The sequence below is a fragment of the Caretta caretta genome, chromosome 2 (genome assembly GCF_965140235.1).
Source record: "Caretta caretta isolate rCarCar2 chromosome 2, rCarCar1.hap1, whole genome shotgun sequence".
Taxonomy (NCBI): Eukaryota; Metazoa; Chordata; order Testudines; family Cheloniidae; genus Caretta; species Caretta caretta.
Genome location: NC_134207.1, coordinates 149,352,660 through 149,376,966, shown reverse-complemented (window position 1 = coordinate 149,376,966; position 24,307 = coordinate 149,352,660).

The following is a 24,307-nucleotide window of genomic DNA, read 5'->3' as shown; positions in this document are numbered from 1 at the left end:
TTATGACTACCTGTTGAAGATCAGAAAAAAGATGTGTAAGGGGAAAAACAACAGTGGGTCAGGGATGTATAAATTAGAGTAAGCCAACCACCTATTTTAACATACAATCTCCTCTTCCTTCTTGTTGTCTAATTTACAAGGGCTTAGATTCCCCTTATTCTCACTTAGAATTTCTTAGAATCAGGCTCTCTTACCTTCACTTACTGCTGTATAGCTTACATCACCTTATACAACATCTCAGATTTTTTTATTTATTTACAGGCATTTCTCTGGTGCTTATGACTGTAATAAGCCTGAACATCTCACACACATTAATAAATTTAGTTCTTTGATTTTATCTATTCAATTATTATACTTGTCATTCACCTGGAAAAGAAATCTAGATTTTCTGTTCCACATTCTTATTACATTTCAAAATCATCGATATTAGCAAAGGAACCATTGGCTAAACTATGTTAATAGGCAAAACATATTTGCTGCTATCATTATGTATGCTACGGATTAGAGCGATTAGTTTGAGCACTGGATAATTTAGCAATTACTGCTATTTTTGAGAACTGTGTTTTTGGGAACTTTACGTTTTTCCTCTTGTCATAATGATGCACACCAACTTCTAGATATTTAATAAATTAGCATTCTAGTCAATAATGGCCGTATCACTTTCAATGAAATCTTCCATTTCAGATGCAAATCCACACTGTCATGCTTACCAAATTTAATGTCCATGACATTTCAAATTCCTAAGAAAAATAAAAGTCAAATGTGTTATAGCAAAAGTTAACACATGGGTCTCTTAATCTGATAAAGAGCAGAAAGTCAGCCTTGTGGATCAGTGAACTAGTAAAACTACTCTCAAGTACAATATGCTGCCTACTGCTGGTAACACTGCTCAATCAGAACTTTTTCCTGGTGGCAGAGTGTGAACTCATATAGTGTGAATAGGGACTCACACCTGAGTCTCTGATATTTTAGGTGTCAGGACGTTATTGGCTATTCAGGTCTCTCTCTCGCACACGCACGCTCTCTCTCAAGAAATTTCATCCTAGACTTGAGGAAAATTAGGTCAAAACTGATACACTTTCACAAAAAAAATTGGTTTTGATTAATTGGCGTTGTCCAACAAAAAAATGTTTTGCTGAAATATTCCCAACCCACCCTACAAAGATTTTATAAATTAACATAAACACAAATTATGTTAGCGACCATTAAGATTTGGGAGACCCTGAATACTGGTTCCTAATCTGGCTCATGAAACTATATCCTAGAAAAATGGAATTCAATTTGAAGCTCAGTAGGTGCAGAATGGTCATGGAGTGAATGTTTCATCAGCTGAAAGCTCATTGGTGGTGCCTACACACCCCTCAGGATGCCAGTGTGGCCTATGGCATTCACATAATTGTCACCTTCGCATGCTGTGTAACTTTTGCCTACAGTAAAGGAAAGTACTTCCATCCAGAGTGGGCACAGGACAGGTCTAGTTTGTAAACTGTGTAGAGGCAGCCAGTTCCAACTCACATACACACAGGTACTGCTTCCCATTGGGCAAGGGAAATCAGGGATCTCATATGTGCACACATCTTAGAGGAGGAGGTGGCAGTTCACAGAGAGGTGCAGTAGTCACAGCAGCAGGATAAACCCATATTCTTTTGGCCACCATCTTTGAGCTTCTCTATTAGGATACAGTCCCATTTCCTATGGCATGCCGGCTGCTCCAGGAACCTGTTCATGAGTGTCTCTTCGTGCTGAAAAACCTGATACTCCTGAGTCTATAGCAATTCAAACTGTTCCCAAGCAGGTCTTCCATGGTACCATGACCAGGGTCTGGGCAGTCACACCTAGTAGATAGAGCAGGAGTCAAGCCAAAGGTCAGAACCAGCTCCATAGTCGGGAGACAAACCAAGGGTCAGAGCCAGAGTTGGAGTCAGAGACCAGGGACAGGGATAAGGAACAAGGCAGGAACCAGGGACAAATCAGGAAAGCAGGACTCAGGATTCAAGTAAGAAGGCAGGATCCAAAATAGCAGCCAGCCAGGAACTTACCTAGTTGCACAGACAACTGCCTGTACCTCCTTCTTGCTTAAATAGTGCAGCTGGAAAAATCAGTGGGGCCAGGTACTCCTCCAGCCAGGAAACATGTGGGCAGTGCCTCTGGTGGGGTGAAGGTTCCATTCACCACTCAGCCCACTAGTTAATAGCAAGCCATTAGATGGTGGGTGACAGTGTTCTAATAGGTTCTAGGAAAATTTAGTTCTCAGAAAGTCTGGAAGGTTCCATGAGATTCTACAAAGGTCCAAAACATTCTAGAAGGTTAGTGAAACATGAATCCACATATGGAATATCTAAAACATTTTACTTCAGACATTCTATTTTCCCTTTTGTCACTAACAACAAAAGAAGCACTCCGAGTCTGGTGCCCCCCAAGCTGAGCACCCAGGTGATCACCTGGGTCACCCGCCCCTAAATCTGGCCTTGTCTGGGGGGATGGAGAGTGAAGCACTGAAACATTAAAACTGTGTGATCCTCCAAGGAACAAAAGACAACTGCTACTAATTTTAGATGATCAACTAAACACAACACACAGTCAACCTGTGTAACTCCTTGCCAGAGGATGTTGTGAAAGCCAAGAGTATAACAGGGTTCAAAAAAGAACTAGATAAGTTCCTGGAGGATAGGTCCATCAATGGCTATTAGCCAGGATGGGCAGGGATGGTGTCCCTGTTCTGTTCATTCCCCCTGAAGCACCTGGCATTGGCCACTGTTGGAAGGCAGGATACTGGACTAGATGGACCTTTGGTCTGACCCAGTATGGCTGTTATTATGTTCTTATATAAATGTTTATTTCAACTGTCTCATCCCCAACCAGGAAATTTCTAAACCAGCCCTGTTCCTTCCTCTGGTCTGTGTGGCCCCGGACCTTCGCTGCCTGCATGCTGGCTGAGAAATGCACATACACAAGGGCACAATGATTGTTCCTTAATAATCTGTTTTATAGCTTCAGACAAATACAAAATAGTGGTTCATGGGAAATGAATAAAATCTCTGATTTATATCTGTGTCTTACTTTGGGAACCATTGTGAGGTGCAGCAGAGCTAGGGGATGCGCTTAAAATGAGGAATGTAGCCCCAGAGCAAGAGAGGACATTGGCAGGGAATGTAGGGGTCCATTGTAACTTACAAGCCTAAGGTGCTGGTTCCTGCTCTCGCTTAGGCTCCTCCTCAAGTTCAGCAAGGGGGTTTCTCAACCAGCTCCCACTGGTAGAGGTGCAGAATCAGGTGCTCCTTATTCTTCAGGTCTTCTGGGGCATCCTTTATGGTCCTTGCTTACCTCCGTGCCCTGGCTTTCATCGTCATCCCACCTGATAATTAAGTTGATGAGGGGGTTTTGAGTCACTTCAGGATCTGTACACAGAGCTCTTGACAGCGTAGAAGCATGTCTGATGATCCCTTCTAGAGCAATTGTTGAAGTCTTTTGCCCACCTGTACAGGAGCTTCAAGGGTTTATGTGTTCCTGTCACTGGGATGGAGTCCACTCAGTGCCTACCTGCTCCAGTCTCCTTGAAATTTCATAGTACAGATGAATGTTCCTACTACTCCAGGTGAAGTCATGGAAGACAGTGTACTCTGACCACATACTGATCAGCTCCCAGGTATGGTTGGCAGGCCAGGCAGCTGCTGTCAGAGTCTTACAGAAGATTTTAAGACAACTCCACTCTATCTTTTAAGCACAGCACTAAAGCATCATTTTACCATTTTACCACCACTAGCTGAAAATAGGGGGAAAGGCCCAGAAAGATATTGGGCCTGAGAGGGGAAGCCTGGGAATAGGCAGAGGCAGCTGGTCCTAACCCCTTGCCAATGATAAGTCGCCATTACAGACTGCAGTCTGCCCCAGTGAGTGGAGGCTAGATGATGAGTGGCAGTAGCCACTGAGGCAAGGCGGGTTTAGAGGGTTGGGGGTTCCCCTGGGATGAGAGACCTAGAGTGTGGGGGTACTGCTGGGGCAGAACCCCAGGGTAAAGGGCACTGCGATCCAGGAGGGACATGGGGCCAGAGGCAAGTGAGACATTGGCCTGAAGAGGGCGCTCCAATGCTGGAAAAGAGCTAATTTCCCTGGATGACCAGCAGGAGGTGCTGCACTGGTGAGTTGTCGCTTCACTACAGGCCCACATTTTCCTTGACTTTCTTCTTGTTGCTAACATACCTGAAGAAACTCTTCTTGTTACTCTTAACATCACTTGCTAGCTGTAACTCCAAGTGTGATTTGGCCTTCCTGATTTAACTCCTGCATGCCTGACCAATATTATTATACTCCTTCCTGGTCATTTGCCTAGTCTTCCACTTCTTGTAAGCTTCTTTTTTGTGTTTAAGATCAGCAAGGATTTCACTGTTAAGCCAAGCTGGTCACCTGCCATATTTACTGTTCTTTCTACACATTGGGATGGTTTGTTCCTGCAACCTAAATAAGGATTCTTTAAAATACAGCCAGCTCTCCTGGACTCCTTTCCCTCCTCATTTTGTTCTCCCAGGGGATCCTGCCCACCAGTTCTCAGGGGGAGTCAAAGTCTGTTTTTTTCTGAAGTCCAGGGTCCCTATTCCGCTGTTCTCCTTTCTTCCTTGTGTCAGGATCCTGAACTCTACCATCTCATGGTCACTGCCTTCCAGGTTCCCATCCACTTTTGCTTTCCCTACTAATTCTTCTTGTTTTGTGAGCAGCAGGTCAAGAAGAGCTCTGCCTCTAGTTGGTTCTCCAGCACTTGCACCAGGAAATTGTCCCCTATACTTTGTCCCCTACAGAGTTAAAGGTATTGCTGTCAGCAAACTGCAGGTGAGTGATCACTGCATGCAGAGCGTTAATGATTTAGTGTTGTGTTATTATGGTTTGGGTACTTTTAGCCTATATCCAAAAACTGGGCCAGTAAAAGGGATTACTGTTTAGATTACTGTATCGGGGGAATAAACTAAATAAAATATACTTTGTTTTGGAAAAGTACTGCCTGTGTGTCAATCATTTTTACCAGAAGGCTGTATCCCGGTCCTCCCGGGGTAACTGTTCCAAGCTATTCTGGGGAGTTTTCTAGAAGGGAACCCTAACAAACCCAAGTAGTTCCTCTAGGGCGGGTCCCCATTTACCTTGTAGGAACAGATTAATAGGTCAACCTCTGGGAAATCCAGAAGCAGGCAATAGGTGAGCTATTCTGGGGTACCTGGGTCTGTTCTTGAGGTAATGGGAGTAGGATCCATGTACGGATCTGTAAAGAATGAGGCAGAAAACTGTTCTAATGTGGTCAGTGCAGCTCACTACTGTTGGTGACAACAGGGTGACAGGGACCTTTGGGTAAGGATCAAGCAGAAAAGGGTTTACTGCATTGTGGGAATGGAAACGGGGAACTACTGGAACTCAGGACATGGTACATGCCCCTTGCCCCCATCCACACTACAAACTGGCATGGGTTCAGGGCCATGCCACGCTCAAGGCATGTTTTTATTCACACCTCTCAGGCATGCTAGCTTACTCATTCTCTACTTGCCTTCAGACATGTGCTTCTGAGGTTTAGATGTGGACAATAGGAGGGTTGTGGAACAACTACATGCATGGATATGTGTACAGTTGGGAGTATAGATGTACCTTAAGAATGTGCTCTACTTTTGCTACAAAAAAATTGTGAGTTTACCAATGAAACTATAAATACATATTTAAAAAAATATTATGTATGTGCAAAGTAGTGGAGTTAATGTTGCAGCATGAATATTCCTTTCTGCATTTCCCAACTTTACATCTTAACTGTACAACTTTAGTATTGCATCAACGTAACTGGTCTTTCCTAATTAGTTATAAGAAACATGATTTGAAGCTCTTCATTGACCTTTTCTGAGTTGGCCAATTGAGAACTTGTGTTAAAATTAGATGCTAGAATTTTATGCCCCCAACTTTCTTCTACAGACTATGCAGCTTTCAATACAGCTTTAATTTCGATTTTAATAAGAAAAAAATCAACCTTTGTCAACAGATACTACAGTTATTTCCTATTCTAAATATTGGAGAAAACTGCAGAATCTGAGACACCACTATTGGCAAATGCTCACTTTTTAATGGGAACCATCATATATGAAATGAATCATCAGTGCAAATATATATGTAATTGTTATCATATTGAATAAGGTGCCATTTGAGCCCAACTGATTCTACTATTTCACTGCAAATTCTGACATCTGGCACAAAGTTTTGTTTCAGAATAAATGTTTTACTGAAGGTTCTATACAGTACATACAGTCTTTCATACCAAAATGAAGGTGTCAGACTAACACACATGAAAACACATCTCTGACCTTCCCTATTTAAGCCCTTAGTTACCAGGCTAAAATGAGATCATCCAGTTTTGCCTAACAGATCCTTCAACAGAATTAATATTTTCTGTTCTTTTGTAAATACTATCACTTCAGTATGTCACAGATCTATTGGTTAAAAATAATGTGATTATCAGAAATCTAAATATCCTCTTTTCTTAAGCTTTGCCTACAAATAATTGGATATACAAAACTAAAGAGACAAAGATAAGAGGCATGTAGAGATTGTAAATCCTGGCATATTTACATTAAGTTTTCTACACAATAGCTCCAAATGTTTTAATATTGCTTTTTATTTCTATGAAAAAGATATTCCTTAATCTTACAAATGAGATTTTTATTTTATTTTATTTCAGTTTCAAACAAGATTTTCAGAAGAGCTGCCTACATAGAATCAGCAAAGCACTAGAAAGTCACTAGTATTAGATCTACACATCAGCAAAATTGAGTTTGAAATATAAAGAACAACTTGGGGATTTCTGTCCTTAGTGGGCAATGTGTTTCAGTGCCTGGTCTCAGAGTTCCAAGCCAATCAACAGGCATGCTTAGCTCTCAGAAACCACTGGAGAAAAGGTTCATGTGAAAAGCATTCTAATGCTGGGAGAGCCACTTGGTACAGCTATTAATCCCTATGAAAAATCTCTGAGCTGACACGAAGAGTCAAATATGTGCAATTGAGGGTGCTACCCCTTTCAAAATGGATTGTTGTCTGACCCAACACAGCAACCAGCTGCAAGGAAGCAACTAATAATTTTCCAGTTTCTTAAAGCTGAATAACTTTTTATAAAAAAAAATTTCCATCATATTAAAATTTTAGTCATATTGGCTCTTTTGGCTTCCCATTTCTTGCTTGGGGAAAAAAATATGGCAAAACTATTCTAATTCTTTATTGTAATCCACAGAATGAAAATAAACTGCCATCCATTTAGAAATACTTTTATTTACAGGTTTATTTAAATATATAATTTTGGTTGCATAGTTCAGATCAGTGAGAGCTGCAAACATATAACTGAAGGCAGAATCTGGCCTATATGTTGGAGACAGGTGATTAGTTTTAAATCTTAAAATATCTGTCTAATTTATCAGAATCAAAGAACCAGCTTAACAAATCTAAATATTTGTAAGAATCTGCAATGTGTACAGTACATTTATGGTACTTGAGAGGATCCAGAACATTACCTTAAACTGTATTAATATGCTTAGTCTGGGTATGATATTGACAGAAAAGACTGAATACCAATGAGTTCTGGATTCAAATACAACATTAATAAAATTAATTTGTTTCTATTGTCAGTCTAGGATTCAAGGCTTAAAGGAGTATAAGAAAGGTACATTACAAATACACATTGGTTAAATAATTGTAATTAATCAATTATGCCTGACTAACCTAATTGCCTTCTATGATGAGATAACTGGCTCTGTGGATGAGGGGAAAGCAGTGGACATGTTATTCCTTGACTTTAGCAAAGCTTTTGATACGGTCTGCCACAGTATCCTTGCCAGCAAGTTAAAGAAGTATGGGCTGGAGAATGGACTATAAGGTGAATAGAAAGTTGGCTAGATCATCAGGCTCAACGGGCAGTGATCAATGGCTCCATGTCTAGTTGGCAGCCAGTATCAAGTGGAGTGCCCCAAGAATTGGTCTTGGGGCTGGTTTTGTTCAATATCTTCATTAATGATCTGGAGGATGGCGTGGATTGCACCCTCAGCAAGTTTGCAGATGACACTAAACTGGGAGGAGTGGTAGATACGCTGGAGGGTAGGGATAGGATACAGAGGGACCTAGATAAATGAGAGGATTGGACCAAAAGAAATCTGATGAGGTTCAACAAGGACAAGTGCAGAGTCCTGCACTTAGGATGGAAGAATCCCATGCACTGCTACAGACTAGGGACTGAAAGGCTAGGCAGCAGTTCTGCAGAAAAGGACCTAGGGGTTACAGTGGACGAGAAGCTGGATATGAGTCAACAGTTAGCTCTTGTTGCCAAGAAGGCTAACAGCATTTTGGGCTGTATAAGTAGGGGCATTGCCAGTAGATCAAGGGACTTGATCATTCCCCTCTATTGGACATTGGTGAGGCCTCATCTGGAGTACTGTGTTCAGTTTGGGGCCCCACACTACAAGAAGAATGTGGAAAAATTGGAAAGAGTCCAGGGGAGGGCAACAAAAATGATTAGGGGGCTGGAGCACATGACTTATGAGGAGAGGCTGAGGGAACTGGGATTATTTAGTCTGCAGAAGAGAAGAATGAGGGGGGATTTGATAGCTGCTTTGAACTACCTGAAAGGGGGTTCCAAAGAGGATGGATCTAGACTCTTCTCAGTGGTAGCTGATGACAGAACAAGGAGTAATGGTCTCAAATTGCAGTGAGGGAGGTTTAGGTTGGATATTAGGAAAAAACTTTTTCACTAGAAGGGTGGTGAAGCACTGGAATGGGTTACCTAGGGAGGTGGTGGAATCTCCTTCCTAAGAGGTTTTTAAGGTCAGGCTTGACAAAGCCCTGGCTGGGATGATTTAGTCGGGGATTGGTCCTGCTTTGAGGAGGGGGTTGGACTAGATGACCTCCTGAGGTCCCTTCCAACCCTGATATTCTATGAATTACCTATTTCATGTTTCTCACAGTTCTTTGGATCTTTGTCCATTAGTGAAAGTACAGCCTAGAGAGTTATTGTCAATTTCTAAGTTTTATTAGCCAAACATCAAATTTAAAATAAAATGAGAAATTACAAAAAGCAAAATTAGGATGATTAGATGGTAATTTACATTTAAAAGAATATGTTTAGCATGGGATTTTAAAACCTATCAAGAGTAAATAAATCAAATATATTGATTTTATGTCATATTCTTATTATAGGGAATTATAGGGAAGGTTATTATAGGGAAGGTGATTATGGCACACCATAGAATTAAGGACCTTTTAATAGCGCTTCTTATTTATTACTAATCAAGCTTAAATGCAATTAAATTATGGGACTGACCATGGCAATTCAAACTAATACCTCTTAAAACTGGATTTTGGAAATTTAGCCAAGTTTTTTATTTAGTAAAAATGCACATGAAACTCAAAAGTACTTACCCAGGTGATACTCATAGCCAAGCTTTCCCCCATGTGTATATATAACATGATTACACTTAAACCCCTAGTAATATAATATGCCAGGTATGATCTGAAGCTATTCTCATCTAACCTCTTTGAAATTTTATCATAGTATAGGCTCTTAAACTATTTGAACCAAAAGTTCAAACAGGGGTAGAAATCTATAGCTTAGAAGGCAATTAAAAAATTCTTCCTCTTTTTGTCTAAGAAGCTATCACTTTCTCTTTCCCCAAAAACATATGCAGTTTCTAGGCTGATCTGTTCGAAATATTCAGGGTTTCAACTGTCTTTTTTCTCTGTTACAAATACTATTTCACTTAATTACCTAATGAGTTTCTGAAGCCTCTGCACTCTCAGTTACTAATTTACTTTTTATTTCTAAACAACCAAGGTTAAACTTGTTAGTGAATGCAAGTATCCATTACACATTTAAGTCATTTACAGGAATTAAACTCAGGTATGTACTTTCTGATAAGCAATTAGCTAAAAATAACCCAGTTGTTATTTGGGTTAACAAAATACATGTAAAAAGTGTTTTTATTTCTAATCAGAGGGAAACAACATAACGATGCATTCTCCATCTTAGCTTCACAGTTGCAATGGCCAGTTTCTTGAGATAAAAAATTCATTTAGGCAGTTTTCATTCAAGGTGTTATGACAGCTGTATTCTTGTTCTCTTTCTTGGTTTCACAGAGAGGTCCCTAAATTGGACTCCAAGAAAACAAATTAATGGCATGTTTGTCTCTGACAAAAATATAGGTGTTACCTGACAGGGCACCCTCAGTGGCCAGCTGGAGGTCCCTATGTCTCTCTTGTCCAGATGTTTTGACTGCAAGGAGTCATGTTCCCAACAGAGCAAACCGGATGGCCTGGGAAGCATGGTTATTCTTGTCACGGTTAATGTGAACCAAACAGAAAATGACCCAGGCTTCTGTCAAAGATTTGAAATGTCCACATAGAATAAAAATTATGTCCCTTTTCATCACTCAATGAGAAAATGAGGTGTCTCCTTTGTGACTATTTTTGTAATTGTTCACGGTCACTTGTCGTTCTTGTTTGCAGGACTCTTGGTCCATGAATCTTCATGTGCAAATATCTTATGGTTTCCCCATTTGTGCAAGACACATTAGGCCACAGCAGTTTGTGCAAGACACTTTTGTCACAGCATCCAGTGAACATCTGCTGGTGTATCTCCAATTAGCAGCCTACTTCAGCAGGTTGCTTTCCATTTTCTTACCATGTATCTTCAGCCACTTTGCATGACTCTCTGTTCTTTCCAAATTGCAGTTTCTCTGTTGACACGTATAACTGTCTGCAAAACGGCCCATTTTGCCATTAGAAGAAAGTCTCTCTGTAAAGTCTCTTCATATCCTTTGATTCTGTACTTGCTTTATATCGCTGCATAGAACTACTAAGTCAATTAATTCATTAGCTTGGTTCAACAAGATACAACAGTTAGATGAAATCATGTGTGCAAACAACTGTACACACCTTTGCATCAGTACCTCGTCGTTTCTTTCACTTTACCAATAAGGTTGGCAGGATCATTTTATATGTGAAGGCCTCTGCAACTGTCAATCAAATAGTTAACCAGGCCTTACTGACACTTCATTCTTCACATTTTGACAAGATTCAACTTAAATAGTTTCAATTCACATTGTTATTTTCCATACACCAGTTGAATGCATCACTTTCTTTAACCTAACACTCCCCCTCCCAACCCCCCACTCCTTGTCGTACATTTGTTGATAATTAGGTGCATGTATATAATCTTACAGATCACATTTCTGATGTAAAATAGACAGAACAGCAAGAAGTGCTTCATCATTTTCCAACATTCTCAGTGGACCTTTAGTGATTCCGTGCAGAATTCCTACTGGTGACTCTGCCACCCCAGGGCATGGCTTTATGAAGGAATCATATGAACTGTAATCCCTTCTTATCAAACAGGGGTGGGGGAACTTGAACCAGGAGTCTCCCACATCCCTACTGAGTACCCTAATCTCTGGGCTAAAGGTTATAACGGAGGGGCACTGACTTCTTCGACTGCTTTGTATGTGTCACACATGCAACTTTGGTGGTGGAGCGCCTATCTTCCTGCAGTTCATGGATCACTGTGGAGTTTTAGGTTCTCAGGTATCTACAGGGATGCAGCAGGCTGCATGCTCAGAGGCTGAAACATGGGCACTTACTGAACTTTTACTTAGGCACCAAGTGAATTTAGTCGCTGACTGGGTTAGGCAGCAGCTGAGCAGAAGTTTTCTGGATCATAGTGGTACCTAAAACTGGGACGTAAACTGGGATGTTAAATCTGTGGTTTCAGCACTGAAGCAACCTTGTGGATCTGGGTCTTAGGATCCTAAACCAATCTGGCATGTTTCAAATGTTGTCCTAACTAGCCAGTGCCTGGTACTATCTAACCCTCCTGGTGGTATTTCTAAGGGTCACTCTTTTCTCTTTTCTGAAGATCAGTATTATATTTGATCTACTTCATTTTTCCAGCATCTACCCAGTTTTCCATGACATTTCAAAAATCATTATCAGAGTGTATGAACAATACAATCATATGCTAATTCCCTAATACTTAGGAAGCATTCACTGTCCAGAGCAGCTGATTTGTACATGCTTAAGTTTCCCAAATATTCTCTTACCTGACCTTTGGCAATAGCTACTTTTTCTGATCATAGACTCATAGTATTTGGAGATAGAAAAGGACTATTAAATTATCTAGTCCATCTTCCTCACATCAAGATGATCTTAATACATTAGCATCATAATGATACAAATCCTGAATTTTCACTTCCTAATTAGGCACATTTCTTTATTTTTCTTGTTGAAGACAGATTTTATAAAGAAGTTTCCGTATTTCAGTCATTTATGAGTCATCCTTAACTTAATCCCCCACCTCATTACTAATAGCCTACTTTCTCTCCAGGACTTCTTTTCCTTTCATATTTATAAAATGCTCACCCCTCCCTCAACCTCTTTGCCTAGAATTAACTTACTCCAATTTTCTTTTCTAGTCCTTATTTTTTTCATTATGTGATGCTTGGGTGGTTGTATCTACATTTTTCCATTTATAACCACATAAATATATAAACTATTTCACACCTTGAAGTAGTCCTTCCTAATGCCACATCTGGTGGGGTTTTTTTCCACATGAATTTGTTTTCTGTTGAATATTAATTATGGTGCATTTACAAATGCTTTAGCCATCTTCTAGATTAATGGATATTATGCTTCCTCCTATCAGACATTACTATGTAGGGTCTGATCCATTGATTTCACTGGGCATTAGATCAGGCCCAACAGCCCTGACATCCATGTGCTCGTGCACTGAGTAATTTTAACAGATGCTGTATTCCTAAATGCATAAAAAGGAATAAATAAATAACTATTATACTATAAGTGTAAGCTGTAATTTAGGAATTTTAAATCTAAGACACGTAAGAACTACTGTTAGCAGCAAACAAACTTCATAAACATTAAAAATATTAGTACAAGTAAGTAAAACAGACACAGATCTAAGCTGTGAGTTTGAAACTGAAAACAGAATTATCAGGTGGTTCATGTAATTCAATAGATTCTTAGTTCCTTAATGGTCACCTGAAAAGTATAAAAACAAAAACTGATTTGTGCCTTTTGGTTTTCTGCTTCTTTTTGATGTATAAACAGGCCCCAAAATATTCTTTTTTACTATCTTCTATTGGTAATTCAGGGTCTTGGCTGCTCCATTTTTCCTAGAAGAGTCTATGGACAGGTGGATAACGAATGTGATTAAGGGCAAGCCTACACTAGAAAGTTTTGTTGGCAAAGCTAAGTCAGTTTGGGGGTGAGGGTTTACCAACATAGCTATGCCAGTAAAAGCCCAAGGTATTTCAATATAAAAATGCTTATACTTTGATAGCTTATGCTGGTCAGGGAATTGGCATCAGCTGTATCAGTATAAGAAATTTTATACTGATATAACTGTGTCTATGCTAGGAAAATTTTTCTATTTCACTATACCAGCTTTAAGTACAGCAGTACAGTTAAACCTGTGAAACCCTCCTTGTGTAGACTAGGCATAAGATATCACTAAGAAAAAGTAGATAGAACCAGATGTCCTAGAAGGGGAAGTGATTTTTATTCAAGCTGTTTCAAACTTCATGGTTTTTGTATATTTTTGCTAACACCTATTTCATATGAATGTGTGGCAGACAGTTTTAAGAAAATCTATTTTGTTAAGTATTCAACATCCTCACCCCTTCAATTAAGAACATAAGAATGGCCACACTGGGTCAGACCAAAGGTCCATCCAGCCCAGTATCCTGTCTACTGACAGTAGCCAATGCCAGGTGCCCCAGACGGAATGAACCTAACAGGTAATGATCTAATGATCTCTCTCCTGCCATCCATCTCCACCCTGTGACAAACAGAGGCTAGGGACACCATTCCTTACCCAGCCTGGCTAATAGCCATTAATGGAGTTAACCTCCATGAATTTCTCCAGTTCTCTTTTAAACCCTGCTATAGTCCTAGCCTTCACAACCTCCTCAGGCAAGGAGTTCCACAGGTTGATTGTGAGCTGAATGAAGAACTTCCTTTTATTTGTTTTAAACCTGCTACCCATTAATTTCATTTGGTGGCCCCTTGTTCTTATATTATGGGAACAAGTAAATAACTTTTCCTTATTCACTTTCTCCACACCACTCATGATTTTATATATCTCTATCATATCCCCCCTTAGTCTCCTCTTTTCCAAGCTGAAAAGTTCTAGCCTCTTTAATCTCTCCTCATATGGGACTCATTCCAAACCCCTAATCATTTTAGTTGCCCTTTTCTGAACCTTTTCTAATGCCAGTATAACTTTTTTGAGATGAGGGGACCACATCTGTACACAGTATTCAAGATGTGGGAGTACCATGGATTTATATAAGGGCAATAATATATTCTCCGTCTTATTCTCTACCCCTTTTTTAATGATTCCTAACATCCTGTTTGCTTTTTGACTGCCGCTGCACACTGCGTGGACATCTTCAGAGAACTATCCACGATGACTCCAAGATCTTTCTCCTGATTAGCTGTAGCTAAATTAGCCTCCATCATATTGTATGTATAGTTGAGGTTATTTTTTCCAATGTGCATTACTTTACATTTATCCACATTAAATTTCATTTGCCATTTTATTGCCCAATCACTTAGTTAAGACCAAAGCAGACTGTGAAGAACTTCAAAAAGCTCTCACAAAACTATCTTGAGCATTTTAGTATTGTCTGCAAACTTTGCCACCTCACTGTTTACCCCTTTCTCCAGATCATTTATGAATAGGTTGTATAGGATTGGTCTTAGGACTGACCCTTGGGGAACACCACTAGTTACCCCTCTCCATTCTGAAAATTTACCACTTACTCCTACCCTTTGTTCCCTGTCTTTTAACCAGTGCTCAGTCCATGAAAGGATCTTCCCTCTTATCCCATGACAACTTAATTTATGTAAGAGCCTTTGGTGAGGGACCTTGTCAAAGGCTTTCTGAAAATCTAAGTACACTATGTCCACTAGATCCCCTTTATTCACATGTTTGTTGACCCCCTCAAAGAACTAATAGATTAGTAAGACATGATCTCCCTTTACAGAAACCATGTTGACTTTTGCCCCACAATTTATGTTCTTCTATGTGTCTGACAATTTTATTCTTTACTATTGTTTCAACTAATTTGCCCGGTACTGATGTTAGACTTACCAGTCTGTAATTGCCAGGATCACCTCTAGAGTCCTTCTTAAATATTGGCGTTACATTAGGTATCTTCCAGTCATTGGGTACAGTAGCTGATTTAAAGGACAGGTTACACACCATAGTAAATAGTTCCACAATTTCACATTTGAGTTCTTTCAGAACTGTTGGGTGAATGCCGTCTGGTCCCGGTGACTTGTTACTGTTAAGTTTCTCAATTAATTCCAAAACCTCCTCTAGTGACACTTCAATCTGTGACAATTCCTCAGATTTGTCACCTACAAAAGATGGCTCAGGTTTGGGAATCTCCCTAACATCCTCAGCCATGAAGACTGAAGCAAACAATTCATTTAGTTTCTCCGCTATCACTTTATCGTCTTTAAGTGCTTGTTTTGTATCTCTATGATCCAGGGGCCCCACTGGTTGTTTAGCAGGCTTCCTGCTTCTGATGTACTTAAAAAACATTTTGTTGTTACCTTTTGAGTTTTTGGCTAGCTGTTCTTCAAACTCCTTTTTGGCTTTTCTTATTACATTTTTACATTTATTTGGCAGTGTTTATGCTCCTTTCTATTTACCTCACTAGGATTTGACTTCCACTTTTTAAAAGATGCCCTTTTATCTCTCACTGCTTCTTTTACATGGTTGTTAAGCCACGGTGGCTCTTTTTTATTTCTTTACTGTGTTTTTTAATTTGGGGTATATATTTAAGTTCAGCCTCTACTATGGTGTCTTTGAAAAGTGTCCATGGAGCTTGCAGGGATTTCACTCTAGTAACTGTACCTTTTAATTTCTGTTTAACTAACCTCCTCATTTTTGCATAGTTCCCCTTTCTGAAATTAAATGCCACAGTGTTGGGCTGTTGAGGCGTTCTTCCCACGACAGGAATGTTAAATTTTATTATATTATGGTCACTATTTCCAAGCGGTCCTGTTATAGTTACCTCTTGGACCAGATCCTGCGCTCCACTCAGGACTAGATCGAGAGTTGCCTCTCCCCTTGTGGGTTCCTGTACCAGCTGCTCCAAGAAGCAGTCATTTAAATTATCGAGAAATTTGGTCTCTGCATTTCATCCTGAGGTGACATGCATCCAGTCAATATGGGGATAATTGAAATCCCCCACTATTATTGAGTTTTTTATTTTGATAGCCTCTCTAATCTCCCTTAGCATTTCATCGTCACAATCACTGTCCTGGTAAGGTGGTCGATAATTGATCCCTACTATTATATTCTTATTAGAGAATGGAATTACTATCCATAAAGATTCTCTGGAACATGTGGATTCACTTAAGATTTTTATTTCATTTGATTCTACATTTTCTTTCACATATAGTGCCACTACCCCCCTGCACGATCTGTTCTGTCCCTCTGATATATTTTGTACCCCGGAATGATTGTGTCACATTGATTGTCCTCACTCCACCAGGTTTCTGTGATGCCTATTATATCGCTATCCTCCTTTAACACGAGGCATGTTTGTTCACCCATCTCATTATTTAGACTTCTAGCATTTGTGTACAAGCACTTTAAAAACTTGTCACTGTCCTTTTCTGATGTGTCAGATTCTTTATGTGAATGTTTCTCATCTGATCTGGCCCATACTTTGTCCTCTTTCATCCCCACCTCCCGACTAAAACCTAGAGAATCTAAATCAATAGACTCTCCTCTAAGAGAAGTCTCTGTCCAATCCAAAATTAAAAGCTGAAAAATCTCCCCGTCCATATCTTTGGCCATTACAGGAAAAATTCTAGCAAAACAGGTAAGATAAGGAATCGGATTCCTTGTACAGGCAACCTGTTGTAGTTTTCAACGATCTGCATAACAGACTGCTTCTGAAGTCAAAGATCAACCTGATGCAGTGGCACCTGAGCGACAACCTGGGCAACAACCTCTTGCCTAGCCACATCCCCTGTGCAAGAAGCCAAATAGAAGGGAGGTAGGAGATGCTATGGCAGCTCCACACCATCAGGAATTCCCCTATCCAGAAAGAGTTGTCTGTGGAGCCCTTACACCAGGTTTATAGCTGCTCTGTACAGCACAAAGCAACTGGAGTACTCCAAGGAATCAGGCCCAAGACAGTCCTTATATTTCTAAAGACAAATATGTATCAAGAAATACATTTTTGTTCTGAAAAAACAACAAACCTTTCACTCCTCTTTTACACATCATGCAAACCCAATATTTGAAGCAAGCTGCAATCTAGTATTTATTTTTCCTCATTTCATTTCCTACAAATTCCACACTGAGGTGGCAAAGGATTGGGGATCTCCATTCAGGGAATTGAATTTAGTGGGAAAATGGGTTTAAACCAGATGTCTGTGAGCTGTGAGCCACATGCTGACAACTCAGTCCTTTGTTGGCATAAACTAAGCACAGTTCCTCCAAGTATCATTAGCTTTTTAGTTTCACCTACTAATCTGACTGAAAGGCCAGGCAGTTGGCTCTGAATTCCGAGTTGGGGACTGCCTGATTGGATACAAATAGTTTTGACAACAGGAAAACATTTAAAAAGCGCATCTCATGTTAAAAGAGTTTTATTTTTAAAAGGGACCTCAGCTCCACATCTTTCCACATATTCACTCAAACCACTTGCAAACATTCTTGCACATGTTCACAGTCTATCGCCAAAATACATAAGACTGACAATATCAAATTACTTCACCATCTTTTTCTGATTTTCAGACTCACACATCATTGGTTATTCTGGTGGCTGAGGAAATTGCAAGGTGCTAAAACGATTAGATGAAACAAAACAGACTATTACCTGTGCTCCCCGCCCCCCTCCAATCAGCTGGAACTGTTGAGGCAATCAGGGGATTTGCTGGCACATCCTGCATTCTTTCTACAACTTTCATATGAATGGCACATATTCATATTTGAGTAATTGTAGACTGCAGTGTCTTCTAATTACTATCATCACTACCAAACAACTACATTCCACAAACAAAATTTAATGAAAAATCTGTTGTAATACACTAAATACAAAATACTTAGAACCAGCATAACCTTAGACTGAGGAATGGGTCTGAGTTGAAACAGCAGAGTCAGAATGAACTTTCCCACTCAGTCAAATGTTTCAAATCTATTTTCACTTATCTGCATTTCAACTGTATTTTCTAATTTCTTTACCAAAATGATTAATGAGAGATATTTACATAAACAGAAAGTGTATATAATCCAAGTTAATCTCTTTCTACATATTCCAGGACAGGAGTGTTTTGATACTTCTAATCAGTTGCCATAGAAATTATATCAAATAGTGGTGGAGTCTAACTTTAAAGAAGGAGTTAAAGTGAAAATATCTTTCCTCAAATTTCAACAGCCTGAGAGCTGTTGAGGGTCATGAGAAGAAAGGTTGTTAGAAGTTATCCTTCTTTTCTACCTCTGGAAATACAATAGCATATTGTCGTATCTTTCCCATTAATACAAAGTGGAGAGCAGTTTTTCATGTTGTGTGATATAAATCTGCAGAACAGGAAACTACTGCTTGCTAGGAGACAATGGCAGTCAGAAGCACCAAGTACCATTATTTTGCAATATGAAATCATCATTCCTATGGCTTATATCTCATAAAGCAGCATTTGCTTGGATTTAGGCCATATAGAATGATGTCAGGAATTACATCAAAGTTAGAGATATGGAAGAAAAAATAAAGAACTACGTACACCTTTACACAACATTTCAGCTAACTCAAACTTGAACAGATTTTGTTTAGAGACAAAACTTATATTGATATGTCTAGCTAAATGTCTTTGAATTGTTTGGTTTTAATTTTTTCATACAATCCACATTTCTGTTTTTAACTGTGAATGAAAGTAGAATCGTATCCTTATAGTATCCTTATTTAAGCCAAAAATAGAAGTACCAACCTTAAAACAGCTCTATTCTTATAATATTTCCCATTCCAAGAATGTTAGATAAGTTTGACATAAGCCTAATATAAACAACCAAACTTACAGTGCTTAACTTATTGAGCTTTTTTCAGATGTGTCACCAGTAGTAGACTGCTGTTCACATGTTACATATCCTTTACAGAATGTGCTCACAAGCCTCAAAATTTGATATAAGATACTCTCTTAACCTGATTAAAATGTGCCTATACAGAGGTTGTACCAATTCAGCTAAAGCAGTTTGGTTAAATGGATAGAATAATTAGCACTCTGCAATATCAAAAAAAGCAGACATTAACTGGCTAACTGACAGATCCCAAAAAGTAGTTGTCAGTGAGGAATTGTCATTGGATGGGGGTTATTCTGGTGGCGTTCTGCAGGGATTGGTTCTAGTCCTTATGCTTTTCAATATTTTCATTAATGATTTGGAAGTGATTATAAAATCATAGTTGATAAAATTTGCAGATGACATAGATTGATAGAATGGTAAATTATGAGAGCAGGGTAATCATACACAACAATCTAGATCACTTGGTACACTGGGCTCATTCAAACAATGTGTTTTTAATACCACCAAATGCAAAGTTATCCATCTAGAAACAGAGAATGCAGACTACATCTACAGAATGAGGGACTGTATTGTGGAAAGCAGTGAGTCTAAAAAAGATTTAGAGGGCATAGTGGACAAGCAACTCAACATGAACTCCTAGTGTGGTGGTGTGGCAAAAAGGACAAATGCAACCCTAGGCTGTAGAAACAGGGAAGCAGTGAATAGCGTTAGATGGAATATTTTTGTCAAAACAGTTTTTCACAGGAAAATATCATTTTAACTAATCTGATTTTTTGTGTGAAATCATATTGATTTTCTGCTGGTTTGGGAGGGAATGATATCTGAGCCCCAACTTCCCTGGCTCTCTGCGCCCCACATGCAGGTCTTGTATTATACAGAGTGCTCTCCATTGCACTGCCAAGAAGTCGGGGACAGTGCTATCCTTCTGTACAGGATCAGGGGGACCCTTATTTTTAACATTTCAAAATTTATGAACTCTAGCACATCAAAATTGCTCCCTACAAGAAGCCACACAATTTCTGTCCTACACCATATATTTCTGGAGTGGCCAGAGAATTCTGTAACAAAATTCAAATAGAGTTTTTTGGTTTTTTTGTTTTTTTTTTGTTGTGGGTTTTTTTTTTGTTTTTTTTTTGGACAGGGGAAGCTCTGTTCCTCATTTACCATGAGCTCACTGTTTATCCCACAGATATTGATATTCTCAGCAAAAAAGATAAACTACTGGAGTCTCAATTGTCTTCTCACTCTTAAAGGTGGCCCCTCAAAGTCAGGAATGAAGCATGCTGACAGGATGATAGAATCATAGAATATCAGGTTTGGAAGGGACCTCAGGAGCCCATCTAGTCCAACCCCCTGCTCAAAGTAGGACCAATCCCCAACTAAATCATCCCAGCCAAGGCTTTGCCAAGACTAACCTTAAAAACCTCTAAGGAAGGGGACTCCACCACCTCCCTAGGTAACCCATTCCAGTGCTTCACCACCCTCCTAGTGAAAAAGTTTTTTCCTAATATCCAACCTAAACCTCACCCACTGCAATTTCAGACAATTACTCTTTGTTCTGTCACCTGCTACCACTGAGAACAGTCTAAATCCATCCTCTTTGGAACCCCCTTTCAGGTAGTTGAAAGCAGCTATCAAATCCCCCCTCATTCTTCTCTTCTGAGACTAAATAATCCCAGTTCCCTCATCCTCTCCTCATAAGTCATGTGTTCCAGTACCCTAATAATTTTTGTTGCCCTCCGCTGGATGTTTTCCAATTTTTCCACATCCTTCTTGGAGTGTGGGGCCCAAAACTGGACACAGTACTCCAGATGAGGCCTCACCAATGCCAAATAGAGGGGAATGATCACGTCCCTCGATGTGCTGGCAATGCCCCTACTAATACAGCCCAAAATGCCGTTAGCCTTCTTGGCAACAAAGGCACACTATTGACTCATATCCAGCTTCTCATCCACTGTAACTCCTAGGTCATTTTCTGCAGAACTGCTGCCTAGCCATTCGGTCCCTAGTCTGTAGCAGAGCATGGGATTCTTCCATCTTAAGTGCAGGACTCTGCACTTGTCCTTGTTGAACTTCATCAGATTTATTTTCGCCCAATCCTCTAATTTGTCTAGGTCCCTCTGTACCCTATCCCTACCCTCCAGCGTATCTACCACTCCTCCCAGTTTAGTATCATCTGCAAACTTGCTGAGGGTGCAATCCACGCCATCCTCCAGATCATTAATGAAGATATTGAACAAACCTAGCCCCAGGACCAACCCTTGGGGCACTCTGCTTGATACCAGCAGCCAACTAGACATGGAGCCATTAATCACTGCCCATTGAGCCTGATGATCTAGCCAGCTTTCTATCCACCTTATAGTCCATTCATCCAGCCCATACTTCTTTAACTTGCTGGGAAGAATACTGTGGGAGAGTGTATCATGTCCACTACTTTCCCCTCATCCACAGAGCCAGAGATCTCATTAGAGAAGGCAATTAGGTTAGTCAGGCATGACTTGCCCTGGGTGAATCCATGCTGACTGTTCCTGATCACATTCCTCTCCTCAAAGTGCTTCAAAATTGATTCCTTGAGGACCTGCTCCATGATTTTTCCAGGGACTGAGTGAGGCTGTCTGGCCTATAGGTCCCCGGATCCTACTCCTTCCCTTTGGAAAAAAGCTAATATAATCTTTAAAAGTCATCCGGGACCTCCCCCAATTGCCATGAGTTTTAAAAGATAAAGGCCAATGGCTCTGCAATCACATCCGCCAACTCCTTTAGCACACTTGGATGCAGCGCATCCAGCCCCTTGGACTTGTGCTCATCCAGCTTTTCTAAATAGTCTTGAAATGCTTCTTTCTCCACCGAGGGCTGGTCACCTCCTCCCCATGCTGTTCTGCCCAGTGCAGTAGTCTGGGAGCTGACCTTGTTTGTGAAGACAGAGGCAAAAAAAGCATTGAATACATTAGCTTTATCCACATCCTCTGTCACTAGGTTGCCTCCCCCATTCAGTAAGGAGCCCACACTTTCTCTGTCCTCCTCCTTGTTTCTAACATACCTTTAGAAACCCTTCTTGTTACTCTTAACATCCCTTGCTAGCTGCAACTCCAAGTGTGATTTGGCCTTCCTGATTTCACTCCTGCATGCCTGAGCAATATTTTTATACTCCTCCCTGGTCATTTGTCCAAAATTCCACTTCTTGTAAGCTTCTTTTTTGTGTTGAAGATCAGCAAGGATTTCACTGTTAAGCCAAGCTGGTCGCCTGCCATATTTACTATTCTTTCTACACATCGGGATGGTTTGTTCCTGTAACCTCAATAAGGATTCTGTAAAATACAGCTAGCTCTCCTGGACTCCTTTCCCTCTCATGTTAGTCTCCAGGGGATCGTGCCCATCAGTTCCCTGAGGCAGTCAGTCTGCTTTTCTGAAGTCCAGGGTCCGTATTCTGCTGCTCTCCTTTCTTCTTTGTGTCAGGATCCTGAACTCTACAATCTCATGGTCACTGCCTCCCAGGTTCCCATCCACTTTTGCTTCCCCTACCAATTCTTCCCTGTTTGTGAGCAGCAAGTCAAGAAGAGCTCTGCCCCTAGTTGGTTCCTTCAGCACTTGCACCAGGAAATTATCCCCTACACTTCCTGGATTGTCTGTGCACTGCTGTATTGCTCTCCCAGCAGATATTGGGGTGATTGAAGTCCCCCATGGGAATTAGGGCCTGTGATCTAGTAACTTCTGTTAATTACCCGAAGAAAACCTCATCCCCCTGGTCCGGTGGTCTATAGCAGATTTCCACCACAACATCACCCTTGTTGCTCACACTTCTAAACTTAATCCAGAGACTCTCAGGTTTTTCTGCAGTTTCATACCGGAGCTCTGAGTAGTCATACTGCTCCCTTACATACAATGCAACTCCCCCACCTTTTCTTCCTGAACAGGTTATATTCATCCATGACAGTACTCCAGTCACGTGAGTTATCCCACCAAGTCTCTGTTATTCCAATCACATCATAATTCCTTGACTGTGCCAGGACTTCCAGTTCTCCCTGCTTGTTTCCCAGGCTTCTTGCATTTGTGTATAGGCACTTAAGATAACTCACTGATTGTCCTGCTTTCTCAGTATGAGGCAGGAGTCCTCCCCTCTTGACTCTCCTGCTTGTGCTTCCTCCTGGCATCCCACTTACTTCAGGACTTTTGTCTCCTTCCCCTGGTGAACCTAGTTTAAAGCCCTCCTCATTAGGTCAGTCAGCCTGTTTGCGAAGATGCTCTTCCCTCTCTTCATTAGCTGGAGTCCGTCTCTGCCTAGCAATCCTTCTTCTTGGAACACCATCCCATGGTCAAAGAATCTAAAGCCTTCTCTCTGACACCTGTGTAGCCATTTGTTGACTTCCACGATTCGATGGTCTCTACCCAGGCCTTTTCCTTCCACGGGGAGGATGGATGAGAACACCACTTGCGCCTCAAACTCCTTTATCCTTCTTCCCAGAGCCACGTAGTCTGCAGTGATCCGCTCAAGGTCATTCTTAGCAGTATCATTGGTGCCCACGTGGAGAAGCAGGAAGGGGGAGCGATCTGAGGGCTTGTTGAATCTCGGCAGTCTCTCCGTTACATTGTGAATCCTAGCTCCTGGCAAGCATCACATTTCTCGACTTTCCCAGTCGGGACGGCAGATAGATGACTCAGTACACTTTAGGAGGGAGTCCCTGACCACCACCACCCGCCTCCTTCTCATGTCTGTTCTCTTGGGAGTGGTGGTCGTGGAACCCCCATCCCTAGGACAGTGCATCTCATGCCTTCCAATTGGTGGAGATGGGTTGGAGAAGCTTGAGCTACTACCTGTTCTGTAACTATTCTGGAAATAAATAGAAAAATTTCATTGTCAAGGGCTCTTAGCCCAGCACCTTTCACAAGCACTAAATTCACATACACAGATCCATTCCATGGAGCACTGAATATCACTGGTTGATTTAGCATGCAAGAACTGATCTAAAATGTATACTTAATACTGTCATTTACAGATGTGTATTATCTCATATAAAATATTTGTATAAAAGAATTTGCATATTTTCAAAACTAACAGCTATTATACAAAGGCAGTCAAGTGCCAGGGTTAGAGCATACTCGTTTTAAAAGAAAGTAAAAGGGACAGTGCATCATTAATGACTTATTTTACACATGCAGTGTTCTTGTAGCTGTGTTGGTCCCAGGATATTAGAAAGA